This window comes from Microtus oregoni, unplaced genomic scaffold (genome assembly GCF_018167655.1).
Source record: "Microtus oregoni isolate MIOR12 unplaced genomic scaffold, Mior012 000023F_ref0000262, whole genome shotgun sequence".
Classification (NCBI taxonomy): Eukaryota; Metazoa; Chordata; class Mammalia; order Rodentia; family Cricetidae; genus Microtus; species Microtus oregoni.
The window spans coordinates 21,319,908-21,334,552 of NW_024543082.1; positions in this window are offsets into that span (position 1 = coordinate 21,319,908).

Here is a 14,645-nt window from a genome sequence, read left to right on the forward strand (position 1 = left end):
GACACATTCAGGATGAGAACACAGAGTTATGATGACCCTGACTATTTGGATCTGGGATCTGGAATTGTGTGAAGTATTAGAAGGTGAAGAAGCCACCAAGCATTAGCAGATCTCTGAATGGATGCATCCTTTGGGGTTCCTCACCATAGTGGTGGATAGGAAAGCAATTCTCAGACCTGACCCTGTGATCCTCAACCCACAGTCTTCAGACCTGCAGACCAAGGACCTATACACAGCATGCATATAACGTCCCCTAAAATTGAAACCTTGAGAACCTCTGTGGTCTCCACTTTCAACAAATCTGTGCTTTCCCAAATGTGCACAAACCATGGGAGAACACAAAATACAAAGGTTTGCAAAACATCTACTATCTGAATTAGAATTTCTGAAAATCTACGTAAATCCTCTCCTCTGTCCACAGACAGAAGAGTTAAAGGCATCCAGCCATTTGAGTCCCTTGTACAAAATCTAGGCCCTTTCTCCTAGGTTTCTACAATCTATAGTCTGAAGTATCCACGAAGCACTCAATACATACGGAAGGAATAAATGAACAAATGAACAAGTGGGAATCCAAAATACAACAAATAGAATTTCTTTATCAAGAGGATTTTGTAGAGCGAGACCAGGGCTGATAATTAAATATAGAAAGTTTGCCCCCCTGTCTCCTCAACAGCCTGCCACGGATTCTACCTCAGATGAATATATTTTTTTCTTTGTTTTGCATCGAATATCTCTAGCTATATATAAAGTGAACGCCTGGTGAGTGGGCGGAGGATGGTGTGCACTCTTATTTAGTGGAATGTGAATATGTCAGAATCACAGAAAATAGAAGGAAGGAGGTTTATGCAAAGCTGTCAGTTTCCATGCCTGCCTATAAAATCTGAGATGGAGACGAGATGGTTCAAACTTAATATTCACATCCATTTTATCACATCAAATATGATCATTAGCAAACAGTGTTTGAATGGTAGCTATTTCCTGACTGACAATAGCCATCCGGCGGTGCCCACTTCCCCACATGCTTGGGACTGATAGAATTCTGGTAGTCTGAAAAACAGTGGGAGGAAGGAAGTAATTAAAACTGAAGGGGAAGCTGCGGGCAGGGCATAGACACCAATTTTATTTCACACAAGAATATCCCTACACCTATTCTTTCAAAATGCATGGGTGGGGGCAGTAATGTTATTTTTATGCTTATTTTATATTCTCAAGTTAGCGAGCAGTCTTCCCCATAGGATATGTCAGGAAACCCTGAGGGTGGGCACTGGTGTTTAAAATAAGCTTAAATTGTGGATTAAGAAAACAGGAAGATGTTGGGCCTGAATACTACAAGCACAGAGGAAGCTGGGAAGGCAGACAGTGTAAAACTGTGTTATGTATCCCAACCTTGCAGTAAGTTGCCTGCTTCCCACCAACCCAAGCAATACTTCTCTGTCAGCAGTAGATCCCTTTACTTAGTCTGATAGGGTAGGGTGTGGAAAGTGGGAGGGAGGCCTGACCTCAGAATCTCCAAGTGCTGCAGAATCTTCTGGGGGCAGCAAACATTGCTGAGCAAGAGGGAGAAAAAGAAGGTAAAGAAGGTATGCATTGGAATGTCAAAGGAAGATGCTTTAAATTACTTTATATGTGCATGGTGGGGCATGCTGTGTGTGCATAGGTGTATTGTAGTGTGTTGTGTGTGTTGCATCCATCTTTCACACAGGCTTTCTCACTGACCTGGAAACTCCTAGACAGAGCTAGGCTGGCAGGCCAGAGCCTTCTGAAGAACTGCTGGTCTCTATCACCCAATGGGGTACCCTGTACTTAGGTAGAAGGTGTGACAACATTCAACTGGTTTGATAATGGGCAGAAAGGATGGATACGGCCTTCAGGATTCCATAGTGTTCTATTCTTTGTGCACAGACCTAGTGGAGAGAGATCTAATTCTATAGAAGGATGGTGCCCCAAGATCATGTTTGGGTCCTCATAGAACCAATCCTGTGGTGTCCTACTTCTACTCCTTTTGTATCTTTCTACAAAGCCACTGAGATTTTGGAGTTTACCTGTTATCACAGAGACATAGCTACTGCTTCTAAACCTTCCACAATGAGCCTATAATTAGTGATCCTAGAGAAGCTAAATAAGAAGGAGAACCCAAAGAAAAACATATAGACATCCTCCTGAATATTAACCTTCATCAGGCAATGAAAGGAGACAGAGACCCACATTGGAGCACCGGACAGAAATCTCAGGGTCCAAATCAGGAGCAGAAGGATAGAGAGCACGAGCAAGGAACTCAGGACTGCGAGGGGTGCACCCACACACTGAGACAATGGGGATGTCCTATCGGGAACTCACCAAGGCCAGCTGGCCTGGGTCTGAAAAAGCCTGGGATAAAACCGGACTTGCTGAACATAGCGGACAATGAGGACTACTGAGAACTCAAGAACAATGGCAATGGGTTTTTGATCCTACTGCATGTACTGGCTTTGTGGGAGTCTAGGCAGTTTGGATGCTCACCTTACTAGACCTGGATGGAGGTGGGTGGTCCTTGGACTTCCCACAGGGCAGGGAACCCTGATTGCTCTTTGGGCTGACGAGGGAGGGGGACTTGATTGGGGGAGGGGGAGGGAAGTGGGAGGCGGTGGCGGGGAAGAGACAGAAATCTTTAATAAATAAATAAAAAAAAATGTGACTCAGATGATTCTATGTGCCATGGTGTTAAAAGCTTTCTACCATTCTTGGAGCATCTTCATGACATTACTCCTTCCATTTGGGGCATGCAAAAATCTGTTCATTCAGAATGTCAAAAATGCACTCCAGGTTAGAATAGTAATGACATTTGAATAGCTAAGTGATCAACAGTGGGTTTTTTTCTTTGAGAAAGGGTAAAAGAATTGAAGGAACACAATGAACAAGGTATTTAGTCATTATGACACTTTTTCATACCAGTGATACATACCTGTAGTTTTAATTAAATTTCAGGGTCCAAGTTCATGCAGCCTTCATTTTTGCTCTTGAAAATACTTGGAATTAATTAGAATAATGTGGCAATTTAAACAGCTTTGAAATCTCAATCTAAACCTAGGAATTTGGAATATTAATACATAGATAAGTAATGCATCTCTGCATGTCTAGAGTATGAACTTGGGATCTGCACACTGACTAAGGACTAGAGAAGAAATAAATCAGCCATGCCAGGGAAGGATGTACTTACGTTTTATTGTTTATTTGATTTTCAGTATTTTCACTGTTGTTTTTTGTTTGTCTGTTTGTTGTCTGTTTGTTTGTTTGCTTGTTTTGGTGGTACTAGGAACTGAACTGAGAACTTCACAAATGCTAAGCAAACACCCTACCCCTGAGCTACATACCCAGCCCCTTTGACTTTTTATTTTGAGATGGAGTCTTACTCAAGCTGGATTTTCACTCATTGTGTGGCCTAAGATAGCACTGAATTGTGGGTGATTCCCTTGTATCAGCCTCCCTGTGTCAAGATTACAGGGCTGCGTCACCAAGTTCCACTGCACAATTGAATGTTTTGCTACACAGCCCTCTCATTTACCTGTGTAATGAACTAGGGCACTGCACCCCACCCCAGAGTGGCAAGAGCCACCTCTGAAAGACTAATAATGACCTCCCAGGTATGTTTTACCCATCAAAATACTGTTGTCAATCTACCTTTTCTATTGCTTCTACCCAACAACCAAAGAGGGAGCCTTTCTTCAAAGACGGTCTTCTGCCTTCCACATTTTCTCACATCTCTGCTGCCTGTGTAGTAACCCTCATTATGCAGCAGAAATCCATTTAAGGATAAGCTTGCTAAGGCATGCTCAGTGAAAGAAATTGGTGACTGTGTGCATAGAGCTGAGCCTCAGGAACACAGTCAGCTATAAGATGGTGAGGGACTGGTTCAGGTAGAAAGAAAAAAATATGTCTGGTGAACTATTAGAGTCAGAGAAATCAATTTGAAGAGCCTCCCCAGCTTCTGATATTTTCAGAGATATTCTCCCTATTGTTCTGGATAACACATCTACAACATGTTAGCCATCACAGGCAGTTGCTGAGCCATGCCCTTGACTTGCTTCTCTCCCTTCCTTAGATATCTGTTATTTAAACTTGTCTTTCCAGGAGGACACTTCCATTCTTAATGCACACACACTGGCCTCTTGTTTCTAGCAGATTTTTCACCAACTTCTCTCCATTATGCTATAAGTGCTTCTACCAACAAGATTTAAGGAGGACCCATTACTGACAGTTTAAGATAAAATTTACCAAAAAAAAAAGTACCCGTCATCTTAATTACTAGCAAGTATATTGTTTTCCCCACAAATTCCTTGGCTTTTTTTTTTACTTATTAACTTGTTTCTTTATTCATTAATGTTGGCGTTGAACTTAACTGTAGGATGTGCATGAGCTAATGGAAGGCAAACACTTCTACCACCTTTTAGAGATACTGGGAAGTGTTTGGAAGATTCTGTTAATTATTTTTGCAGATTTTTCTTGCTGTGAACATGGTACAATTTGCATGGAGATTTTTTTTGTCATTATTCTACCCAGGAATTTAAAAGACATATGGAGCGGAGCCAAGTGGAAACAAGCAGAGACAGAATGTCTGCAGCCATCACTCTGACATGTTGTCTTGTGCCACTAAGAGTCGAGGTTTGTTTGTGAAAGCAGAAAAGCTGATAGAATATTGCTCAGTCATGAGCACTGGAGTGGATTTTATGAATGAGAGGGAAAACTTAGTGGGTCAGCCTCTCAGGGCTTCAGTTGTTGCAATCCTATTTGTTTGGCTATAATAGTCCTTTCCTTTCTTTCAAAGACCTAGGACACTTAGGTGTCCATGAAACAGGGCTGTGATGTAGAGAGGGAAGAGTTTGCATCCTGGTTGAGACTGACAGGAACTAGTCTGAGCCCTCTGTGAAGGGCCAGGACAATGTGAACACCCACCATCCTCATTTTCAACAACTCACAGGTGGGTTATTTTTCATGTATCCTCTGCACAACCACAGAGATAAACCTGGTTTCCCCTTCCTTTTTTATCCTAATTGTACCCTCAGCAGATCAGCTCCTTAGCAGTGTAATTTATAAGAAGCAAGATCCTTTCAAAAACTGTTCTTGCAGTGGGGTGGTGGTGACACACGCCTTTAATTCCAGCACTCAGGAGGCAGAGGCAGGCAGATCTCTGTGAGTTGGAGGCCAGCCTGGTCTACATGAGCTAGTTCCAGTACAGACTCCAAAACTACAGAGAAACCCTGTCTCAAAACAAAACAACAACAACATCAAAAGCCACAAACTGCTCCTGCAACCTGAACATGCTCTCACACGTGACCTCTGTGCTGTCCGAGAAATTTCTTCAACTCTTTAGCGCTTACTCGAAGCCCTTGAACTCCTCCTTCTCTGTAAGTTAAGCAGAAGTCAACCTTTCTATACAGACACTAAAAGGCAGTTTTCCACAAATACCTTGTGTTTTGGAACATCTTAAGAGCATAGCGCTCTAGAGGGTTTTTTTTTTTTTTTTTTGCTCTTTATTCTCCTAAGGATGTTTGTTGTAGTAAAGAACCCTGGAAAAGAGAAGCAGTGCCTCACTCTAGAGCAAAGGGTGAGTTTCCTTCTTGTCTGTTAGAACAAAGATAATGTCTTACTCTGAGGCAAAGACTGGATAAGTTTGCTTTTTGCCAACTACAGAAAATTGGTTTCAGCTATGTCCTTGGGCAGCAGAGTAGAGGATGCCTGAACTGGCTTTGCCTCACTATCACACTGATGATTATCTCAAATACCATCATAGAGTCTTTGTCCAGAGACGGATGGAGATAGAGACAAAGTCCCTCATCAGAGCAACGTACTGAGCCCCCAAGTTGAAGAGCAGAAGGAGGGAGAAGATGAGCAAGGAAGTCTGGAACTGAGAGGGGTTGGTCCACCCACTGAGACAGTGTGCCTGTTCTAATAGGAGCTCACCAAATCCAGCTGGAACAGGACTGATGAGCATGCAATCTGAGCATGTAATCAAACCGTACTCTCTGAATGTGGCTGACAATGGGGGCTGACTGAGAAGCCATTGATAAAGGCACTGGGATTTGTTTCTACTGCATGTACTGGCTTTTTGGGACCCTAGTCTATTTGGATGCAAACCTTCCTAGGCCTGGATGTGGGGAGGCAGCTGGACTTCCCTCAGGGCAGGGTACCCTGCCCTCTCTTAAGGAGAGAGGGGGAGGGAGGAGGGTAAGTGGGAGAGTGGGAGGGGAATAGGAGGAGGGGAGGAAGTGTAAATTTTTGAATGGAAAAATTGATAAAAAAGAAAGAAATTTGGTTTCCTTGGATGTGACAAAATCTAATGTGTCCACCCCACAGCATTTCTCTATGCCTAAATATTCTATTCTTGAAATCATAGAACACACAGAAAGCTGGCATGGACATGAATCTTGTGGTACCTACTGTTCCGTGGGTAATAATTCTTCATCTCTCTAACAGAGTCTTAGCTTTCTGTCAGCATCTAAAAATAAGCTCTTGCAATTTTAACAATACTTGTCATATTTTTATCTCCTGTAAGTTATAATTAGCTATAAACTAATATCTATAAGTACACATGTTTATGTTTATCATATATATCTTTTAAAAACATGGCTGTTAAACAACATATCCATAACACACATCATCACTATAAAATCCTTGCTCAATAAAAAGCTGCTCAATGACTAGACAGGTTTAAAATTGTAAAAGGGATTATATACTATCTGCTATAAAATGTTCAAAACTTTTATACTTGTAGTCACTGCCAATACTATCAGTAAGTGAGATGAAAATCAACATTGATTCCGGTGCCTAAACCTGAAATCTCATCACTACCTCCCTGAATTGAATGTACTGGTTTGACAAGAACAGACAAAAGCATCTCCTTTCTGCCTGCCCAAGGTGAGGGAGCAGGCCTTTCATTCTGTAGTCTTATGCTGTGGAATATTATTTTAAGATATGTTACGTTTTTTGATGACCAGTTTCTTGAGTTATTTGTATATTTTGGAGATCAGCCTTCTGTCTGATGTGGGGTTAGTAAAGATTTTTCCCATTCTGTAGACTGTCATTTTGTCTTGTTGACTGTGTCCTTGGCTTTACAAAAGTTTCTCAGTTTCAGGAGGTCCCATTTATTAATTGTTTATCTCAGTTTGCCAAAGTGGTTGCAACTCAGTGGTTGAGAGCTATTGGTCTAGGGAATGGCATCTGTGTTTCTGAATAGCCCTTTCTATGGCTTTGGTGTGAAACACAGTTGTGAAGCCCACTCTACCAATTCTGAATTTACATGTATTACACAAATTTATAAATATATTCTAGTAGGTAGTTCTTTGTGTTCACCTAGATTCTCCCCCACTGATGCTTTTAAGAGAATAGATCTAACTAGGACCATATTAACATCCTAGTTTGAAAGCTAGAACTAGAATCCAAGTGTTCTGAGACTCTATTGGTGGGGCTAACCAGGCATGGACAGCTATAGTTATCCTTTAGTAAAGTCTGTATCCATCTCAACACAGTAGAGAAGAAAAGGGAGGGGGAAAGAATAGCACACACAGACAATGGAAAAAGGGATAAAAGTTGCCATGGTAGCCTCAAGCTCCCTACAGAAACTAAACTCTTTCTTTCCTAGTGGTGGAAGAAGAGCATCTTTCTTGGTGAGTCTCAGAGAGGCAGTGGGTGGTTTTAAACTAAATTTATACCCTGGTTCCAGGGTCATAGCTGTGGTGCTGGCCCTTCTTTAATTATTCAGGCAGCAGCACATCCCTGGTGAGTGTGACAAGATATCCAGGGACAGTGATGCTTAAGCACAAGAAACCAACTGCTTTCTAAAAATAGGTAACCACAAACCAACTATGTTCACACAGCAAACACTTTCATGTAAACCAGAGCAGCTGAATTATATCCACTTTACAATAGTTGCATTTACATTTCAGTTGCTTTTAGGAGATAGCTATAAAACCAGAGAAAGTAGCATTACACAATAGTGTTTGTTGTCCTTCAGAGCATTGGCTAAAAGCTCCCTTCCATTTTAAGTTGCTGGCCAAGTGCTGTGTGGACTGGGTGCTCTCAGGGACCTCCACCCTCAAGTTACTATAATGAAATTTGGGGTGAGGAGGTGCAGTGTGGGGAGGAGGGGTTTGATAAAGTGATTAACTGGTATGACTAATTAATTCATAAAACACATGGAAAGTCTAGTATGTACTAGTTACTATATACAACAATAAGAATATAGAGATGAATAGTAAGACAAAAAGCCACCATTTCTGCAAGTTTCTGATAGAGAAGAAGGGGCCTGAAGTGACAGTTTCAAAACTTGATGATAAATATTGTAGCCATCATTGAGGAAGAGTGCTTATTTACAGAAGAGGGCATGGCCATAGCTATGCAGGCAAGGAGTGATGAAGTAAAGGGAAACGAGACGATGTATCATCTCACTTTTGAAAGATTGTCAGCTATAAAATATTAGAGTTTATTGTGGAGCAGAAATTATACAAGTGAGAAATATAAGGCAGTGTGTTACCAGTGATGCACACAATTCAGAAGAGGAGGAAGAGGGTATTGGTCGATATATGTGTGTGTGTATGCGCCGTGCGTGTGCATGTGTGTGTGTGTGTGTGTGTTTAGAAACTTTTCAAACACCAGGCAGTGGCTGTGGTCAAGGAACTTAGGGAACTTTGGTAGAATTACAAGGAAGGTAGCCAATTAAGATATGATGTATTTCTAGTATACTCATAGATTGGTACCAATTGGCATCAGAGAGGCTTCCTCTGGCAGAAGGTGGGAGCAGGTGAAGAGACTCACAGCAAGATGTTATGCTGGGAGAGTTTAAATTGGAGGCCTCTCTCAGGTCCCTCTCCTCAGAGATGGGGAACCCTGTGGAAGAGGCAATATTGTTGGAGTCAGAGGAGATGGAGGAAACCAGGAGAACCTGGCCCACCGTAGCAACTAAGAAGAGGTCATAGGGGCTCCCAGAGACTGAAGCAGCAAGCATGGGGCCTGTATTGCTCTGCACCAGGTCCTCTGCATATATATTATGGCTGTTCGTTTGGTGGTTTTGTAGGAATCCTAACAGTGGGAGCAGGTGTATCTCTGACTCTTTTGCCTGCTCTTGGGATCAGGTACTTGAATGGAGTTGTCATTTGCTAAAATAGAATTAGAAATGAGTTCACTTGAGTAAGATGGATTTTAAATGCTTGTCGAGCATCTGGGGAAGATGGGTAACTAGTAACTACATTTTCTTTCCTTCTTTTCTCTGTGCATCTGTGCAAACTCATAGGTATGCAGTTACATTTATTTTGAGGGGGTATATGTGTACATGTACATGCACATGTGGAGGTCAAAGGTCAACCTTAGGTGCTGTGCCTCAGGACTGGTTCATCTTGGATTTTGTGATAGAGTCTCTCATTGGGAACTGGACCTCCCAGATTGGGCTTGCTTGGCTGTCCAGGGCACACGGCTATCCTTCCATTTCTGCTACCCTAGCTCTGGGATTATAATTGTTCCACCACACCGAGTTTTTTACCTAGTTGCTAGAAATAGAACACAGGTAGGTCATCACGATTTTATGGAAGTTACCTTACTGAGATCTCTCTCCAGTTACCTCTCTCCTCTTTCTTTTCCTTCTTTCGCTTCATTGTGTTGGAGATTGAATCCAGGACACAGTGCAGGCTGAGCAATTCTACCAGTGAGTTCTCATGCAGTCTACCTATTGTTAGTTCCATTCATGAGTGACACACAAAAGTCATAAATTTGGGACTTATGGCTGGAGAAGGAGTAGTAGGTCACATCTCTCAGGCAATAAATCACCTCGTACAACATTGAATACTGGTATTTTTTAAGCCACAGGATAGACACAGATAGTCACAATTTAAATTATAAATGAACCCCCCCCCCCCCCCGAATAACATGCTTGAATACTTGGTTGCTGTTATATGGTAGTCCTGATTTGGGAGGCTATCAAACCTTTAGTTTCTGTGATCTACCTGTGTGTAGAACTTTGGCAGCAGACTTTGATTATTCCATTCCATTTGCATTTGCATTAGCTTCTGGTGCCTGTCTAAACTTTCTGCTTTATAATGCACCAAAATATAAGCAAATAGACAAAAATCTCCAAGGACTGAGCCTTTCCAACCACCATGCTTTCTCCATTATGAAATATAGGCTATAATGTAAAACTGTGAGCCGAAACAAATATTTCCTTCTGTAAGTTGCCTCTGTCATGCATTTTGTCATAGCAAGAAGAAAACTAATATGCAAAGCATCTGAAGAATTTTGATTCACTAGATCTGCTGATATTCATCATTTTTTAAACCAGATTTCAAGCTCTTTTACCTAGAAAGTTCCTACAAAACATTAATGGAAATCCATGTGGTGGTTTGTATAATGTTTGGATACTTGCTCCCCATTTGGATGAACTGTTTGGCAAGGATTAGAAGGTGTGGACTTTTTGGAGGAAGTGTGTCACTGGAAGTGGACTTTGAAGTTATAAAAGACCACAACATTCCAAGTTAACTCTCTCTCTTAGTGCCTTGTGCTTGTGGATCAAGATGTAAGCTCTCAGTTACTGCTCCAACACCATGCCTGCCTGCCTGCTCCACACTAAGATGGTAAAATTCTAGCCCTCTGGAACAATGCGCCTCAAATTAAATGACTCCTTTTTAACTTTCTTGGCCATGCTATTGTATCACAGCAATAGAAAAGTAACTGAAACACAGATGTAGGTGATGAGATGCTTACAGATTAATAAACAGCGAGGCCAAAAGAGCACAGCAGCTAAAGGGGGAGAGGGAGAAAGAAGTATTATCTTGGAACCAAAAGAAGAAAGCTTCATAAAGAAGGAAATGTTCACAAAGTTCAAAGGATGCTAGCAAGAAGAATTGGAACTGACTGGTAAATGTCACCCGATATTGGCAGTTTGAAGGTAACATTGAACTTTGGCATGACAGTTTTGTGCCGTGAAGAGGACAGACACAATTTATAGTGGGGAACTAAGTAAATGGCAGGTTAGGAGATAGAGATGGTATGGACTACTTTTTGTAAACAACACAAAGCAAAACCTGTCTGTCCTGGGAAAAAGACAGATCTAGTGACAAGAAAGACAAACTGTTAACAACTTGGCAGCATTTTTAAGAAAGAAAAAAGCATGAAATATGTGGTATAATTTGCAGAATAATTCCCAAAGGAACTTACCAGGTATAACTAAATTGAGATTTGAGATGGAGATGTTGCTCTGCACTATCTGGACCATGGACACAAAAGTCTTTAAAAGAAAGCAATGGAGACAGGGTCAGAGAAGAAGATTGGAGTAAGTGATGCTACTGCTCATTGGGGCAACTAAAGAGGCCTGAGAGTCAAAGTATGTAGGTGTGCTTTAAGGTCTGGAAAAGGCTAGGATGGAGTTTTTGTCTTAGAACATCTTGAAGGAGCACAGCACCACAGATACCATGGCTCTGCTCCAGTGTGATCTCTGACATCCTTGCAGAACTTTTAGATAAGGAAGGTGTTGTTGAAGAATATTAGTTTACACATCTAATGTGAAGATGTGTCACTGTGATTAGTTTAATAAAGAACTGAATGGCTAATAAATAGGTAAGCAGGAGAAAATAGGTGGGACTTCCAAGGAGAGACAGTAACTCGGGATAAATCTGGGAGTCTGAGAGAGGATACTGAGACACTGAGGACTTACAGTATAGAGGAGAGGTAATCAAACCATTGGCAGAATGTAGATTAATAGAAACAGCTAATTTAAGTTTTAAGAGCTAGTTGGGAATAAGCCTAAACCTAAGTTCAAGCTTTCATAATTAATAGTAAGTCTGTGCCACTATTTGGAGTTTGGTGTTCCAAGAAAGTCTGACGAGAATATCCAACTACAAGTTATATTGTTTTCAGCAAATAAATGTTTTTTTTGCTGCAACTATAGCAGAAAATAACAAATTGTCTTTGAATATGACAAGAGACAGAACTGCAGGAAAGGAGGAAGTGGCATCTTCTCCTTAACCACCCTAAGACTATGAGTCACACCCCCGTCATTAGAAATGAGCACGAGAAAAGCATAGCAATTTTATTTAACTGAAGTTTCATGGCACACCAGGGCCTTCTGAAATGAAGACCCAACATTCCAGAGCAAACTATTTCAGTGGACACAGAAATATGATTGAAAGGCAAAAGATTGACATAAACTGGAGGAAAGCCAGCAAAGTCTGTTTGCAGAGACTCCTATGGAACTTCCAGGTCTAGGACAGAACCCCTCTGGAAAAGGACTTTAAGACCCCCAGAAGAGGTAGGCTGTGACAGGATCGTGCTTCAGCACAGAAGGCTATGAGAGTGACTGTCAAGGCATTCTTTGGGGGTTATATGCTCTGCCCTTGGCAGAGCCAGATGTGGATGAGGTAACTACAAGGAGTTTTCTCCATGCCTTCAGGTTGGGTGTGCAGGCTACAGTGACAGTAACTGCACTAGATGCTCATGTCCACCTCTGTCTGTGACATGGGAGTCGTGTACAGTTTACATGAAGAGAAAATGGAATAGCCTGTGGCAAAGCATTGGTTCACTTGTGTATTTTCAATGCTTCCAAGGAGAATACTTTGCTTTTGTGTGAAGTGTGGTAGGAGCTTCATTGTAACTAAGGCATCCCTAAACAATTTCCATATTAAACTAAGTCTGTTGGATGCTGACAGATTGGGAGTCAGGGACCTTGACCTTGAGACTTTCTTGGAAGGTTCCAAGGTCTCGTCTGAAACAAAAATTGCGAGTGTATCTATTCCCTGAGCCCCCCCTTTATCTAATTCCACTCTGCCTAAATTCTCTCCTCATCGGGTGCACATTAATCAGGGGGAATTCTTTCTTCTTGCAGCTCCCTAAGGCCCTGCCTCACCTAAAGAGAGAACCTGGCTCCAGGATACAGGAGACTGCTTCTGGTTTCCATGGAGACCCTGTTTGATGTCAATGGCGGCTCCAGGAGGGAGGGAAACCAGGGTGTTTGTTTTTAAAGATTGGCCAGTGGGGGAAGGAGGAGGGATAGGAAAAAGGAGTAAAGGGGACGAGGGGGCTGATCCTGCCTTTTTGAGGATTCAAACGGGAGGCCAGGAATGTTCAGCCGGGCTACTCAATCTCCTTGCACTTCCAGGAGAAATCTAAACGGAAGCAGCAGGAGTGGTGGTGACGGCAGAGGGCTGTTTATTTAGCCGTGTGAGAAATACCCTGCAAAGGACCATTTCTGATATCAGAGTGTAGGGGACTGAATTACTTAGGCAGCTGGCAGTCCCTGCCCTTGTGGGTGGCTCCTTCCTAAGCTGCTGGGGAGTTTTCCTTTTTCCCCAAGTCAATTCTTATAGGCTCCCACTGCTGTGAAAGGGGCCCCGCCCCTCTTTCTTTCCCCACACCTTCCCCCACAGGGTAACTAAAAACAGACCCTGAATAAATGCTCTCCAAAACCTTGGACTCCGGATCAGCTGCTATTTATTCAGCCGGGTCTCTAGTAAGAGGAAACGGGCAAGATGGGAGAGGTACTCAGGCAGAATACATGCTAAAATTGAATTGCAAGAGGATTCAGATGACGTCAGCTTGGATAAAGGTCTGACCCACTGAATGTTAAATGTGGCCTAGTGACTAAATCCTTTGAGAGAATCAATGGCAGAGACCTCTATGAAAGGACCATGCCTCTTGTTTAAAATATTAAGCATGTGGCTCAGCTGATCTCCGGCTGCAACTCCCAGGGCGCTGATGGAATCTCAGCTTTCTGCTATAATCACTTGAACATTACTTACTGCCCTAGATAACTGCGGCCACGTGACGCTTGCACCAAAAAAAAAGGAAGTCTGAAAAAAAAAAAAGGAAAGAAAGAAAGAAAGCCATCACAAGCCATCTGAGTGTCTGCCAGTCTTGGGGAAAGGAAACCAAGTCAGTTAATAAACACTACCTGAGGTGTGCTGCAGCCTGAATGTGCTACGGGAGTGAGGGATGGTTTTTCTTTCAAGGTACCCGTACTCTGATGAGGACAGTGACAATTCATAAATGTCTGGATGAGCTGGATAGCAGTAATTAATGATATGGGAACTCCAAGGAAGGCTAAGTCAATAAAAAACAAAGGAAAAGCAATTTAGACAGGTGCCTTGGCTTGCTTTGAGAGACACAGAAGAGAGAAATACAGGGAAAGGACTATGGGAGGGACAGAATATACTGTTAGCACATATCCTGCTTGATATAAAATGCCAATTATATATTATAAAATTGTATGTAAGGAGACTTTTTTAATTTTTTTCTTTTATTTATTTATTAAAGATTTCTGTCTTTTCCCCGCCACCGCCTCCCATTTCCCTCCCCCTTTCCCAATCAAGTCCCCCTCCCTCTTCAGCCCATAGAGCTATCAGGGTTCCCTGCCCTGTGGGAAGTCCAAGGACCACCCACCTCCATCCAGGTCTAGTAAGGTGAGCATCCAAACTGCCTAGGCTCCCACAAAGCCAGTACGTGCAGTAGGATCAAAAACCCATTGCCATTGTTCTTGAGTTCTCAGTAGTCCTCATTGTCCGCTATGTTCAGCAAGTCCGGTTTTATCCCAGGCTTTTTCAGACCCAGGCCAGCTGGCTTTGGTGAGTTCCCGCTAGAACATCCCCATTGTCTCAGTGTGTGGGTGCACCCCTCGCAGTCTTGAATTCCATGCT